We start from the raw sequence: 3,291 nt of genomic DNA, 5'->3' as shown, positions 1-3,291 counted from the left end.
TCTTCAAGCGGGTTCATAAGGGCGGTTGCTTATATTTTGCCTAGTGTTTACAACTCTTGCTTTTGATACATTTCGTTCGTTGAGTTGTAACACTTAAACTCGATGATCGTCTGCTACTTATTTGCTCTTTCATGTGCGACGATAACTTCCTCACTTAGATCATTATGCAGACGTCCATTTTCCACTATGCATGTCATTCTTTAAGTTATATCATTTCATGCATGATGAATTATCTTCATAAGTTGAAGAGGATCTCCACAAGTACAACCTGCCATGTGCATTTGCATTCCAAAAGCAAACTACTTATATGCACATCTTCAGGGGGAGCCCTTGCCACTTATGAAGACAATACCCTATCCTTTACAATTTCACATACTTCATTCCCGTTGAAAACTTCAACCAGTTTGTCATCAATCACCAAAAAGGGGGAGATTGTAAGTGCATCTAGTGCCACCCCTACTTGGTTTTGGAGTATTGACGACAAAGTTGGTTGAGGGACTAATGCGTTTCTGAGAATTGCAGGATAACGCAGGTAGTGTCCCTCATTGATTCGGTTTACCTACCGGAGATGACCCCTAAAAATGTATGAAGACATTGAAGACAATGGTGGTGTGTGAAGATATTCACACTGAAGACTATGACATGAGAAGACATTGAGTGAAGACTATGGAGCGCGAAGACTGTGTTGTTTCGTTGTTTCCTTTTCTTCTTTGTTGAGTCATAGGAACCACCGTACTGTTAAGTGGGGTCCAAGTGAACAAAGTCAGAGTGACTGAAGTGATGCTCAACCCAAATCCTATGTCTTCGAGCAAAGACAATGAGTGCAAATCTTATCCAGAGCTGGATGAGTCAGATTTGCTTGTAGCCAAGTAAAGTTGTCGTGTGTGTTTGAAATCTGACCGTTGGAACACGTGTCAGTTCCTTGGTGACCCAGGGTCATTTTGGACATATCAGGTCGGGTTGCCTTGTGGCTATAAATAGCCCACCCCCTACACCATAAATTGGTGGCTTCTTAGAGTTAGTTTACGGCTTTTGTCGTTTTGAGAGCAACCCACCTCGAAGCCTTTGAGAGAGAAATCCTTGCGAGGACAAAGCCCAAACACCCAGATCCAAAGAGTGTTAGGCATCACTGGAGTCTTTCTGTCTGTGTGACCTGCAGACTTATTACACTTGAGGACTGTGTATCCTCCAGCCGGTTAGGTGTCGCATTCTGAGCATCCAGGAGTCATTGTGGATCGCCGATGAACGAAGTCTGTGAAGGTTCGGAAGTCTACCTTTAAGACTTACCAGAGTGATTGGGCGAGGATTGTGTGTCCTTAGCTCAAGGGGAATAAGTCGAAGACGCGGTCTTCTGAGTTGAATCTCAGCCTCCCTAACCAGACATACAGTTGTCACAACAACTGGAACTGGTCCAACAAATCCTGTGTCTTCAACAAGTGATTGGTTCTATCCCTTCCCTCCTTTACTTTGAGTTTGTCTTCGTGAAGTCATTGCTTAATTGTCTTATCTGTTTGACTTCATTTCTTGACTACTATCGTTGATTGGCTTCATACTATCCTCCATCCTGATCCTTACTACCTTGCTGCTATTAGTCTTTGTACGTTCACAATTATTGCATACTTGACTATGGCTTGCTTGTTGTAGTTTATCTTTCGCTACATATCAATTAGGTCATTTCTATTGTTTATCTTCGAAACTTCCACGTTTTGAAGACCTGGATAAAAATTGCCTATTCACTCCCCCCCTCTAGTCGATAACTAGCACTTTCAGTATTAAGTGGTATGAACCATAGAGAAGTTAGAATATAGTAGATATTACACCAATATGAATTTAGAATGAGTTCATTACAGTACCTAAGTGGTTATTTATTTTCTTATACTAACGGAGCTTACGAGTTTGGTTTTGAAGTTTTGTGTGGTTGAAGTTTTCAAGTTTTGGGTAAAGATTCGATGGACTATGGAATAAGGAGTGGCAAGAGCCTAAGCTTGGGGATTCCCATGGCACCCCAAGGTAATATTCAAGGACAACCAAGCAACTAAGCTTAGGGATGCCCCGGAAGGCATGCCCTCTTTCGTCTTCGTTCATCGGTAACTTTACTTGGAGCTATATTTTTATTCACCACATGATATGTGTTTTGCTTGGAGCGTCATTTTATCTTGTTAGTTTTTGCTTGCTGTTAGTTAGAATAATGTTTTGCATCTTTAGGTTCAATAAAAGTGTCAAGGATAGCCTTTGCCATGCTTATTTTGCTAGTATACATGTTGCTGTTTGAAAACAGAAAGTTTACCGCTGTTGCAAAAATTGCCTAGAAAAGTCAGAGCATGGTCTAACGTTGAATCTTTTTGCATATTGAGATACGATAAATTTATTACAGTGGGAATTTTAGTTCATAATTTTAGTTCATAATTTTTGGAGTCAGGGAAGTTCATAATTTTAGAGACTGTACTGTTTTGGCAGATTGCTGTTATGGTTGCATTGTTTGCATATGTTTGCTTGTTTAATGATTCTATTTGAGGATAGGAGTATTAAATATGCAGAGGCATTTAGTATTCAATGTTGAATAATAATTTTAGTGATTTGTTACAGTAGAAAATGATAAGGTTTTGCATTGGTTTATACTAACCTATCTCACGAGTTCTTGTTGAGTTTGTTGTGAATGAAGATTTTGATAAAAAGAGAAACCATGATATGAGAGGAATTAAGGAGACACAAAAGTTCAAGCTTGGGGATTCCCAAGGCACCCCAAAATAATATTTCAAGAAGTCTCAAGCATCTAAGCTTGGGGATGCCCCACTAGGTATCCCACCTTTCTTCTTCAACAATCATCAGTTAGTATCGGTTAAGCATAAGTTTTTGCTTCTTCACATGAGTTGTGCTATTCTTGCATTGTCATTTTATTTTGTTTTGCTTGCTGCTTGAATACAATACCAAGATCTGAAATTCTTTATTGAGAGAGAGCCTTACACCAATGGAATTTGCTAGAATATTCTATATGCCTCACTTATATCTTTTGAGCTTGATAGTTTTGCTCTAGTGCTTCACTTATATCTTTTAGAGCATGGTGGTAGTTTTATTTTGAAGAAATAGATGAACTCTCATGCTTCACTTATATTATTTTGAGAGTCATTAATAGCATGGTAATTTGCTTAATGTTAATATACTTGGTGTTCAAGATATGTGAACCTTTCTTTTGAGTGCGTTTAATACTAAGATAAGTTTGATGCTTGATAATTGTTTTGCAATACGGAGGTGATAATATCAAAGTCGTGCTAGTTGGGTGATTATGAATTT

The sequence above is a fragment of the Triticum aestivum genome, chromosome 2B (genome assembly GCF_018294505.1).
Source record: "Triticum aestivum cultivar Chinese Spring chromosome 2B, IWGSC CS RefSeq v2.1, whole genome shotgun sequence".
NCBI lineage: Eukaryota > Viridiplantae > Streptophyta > Magnoliopsida > Poales > Poaceae > Triticum > Triticum aestivum.
This window is presented reverse-complemented; position numbering follows the sequence as displayed.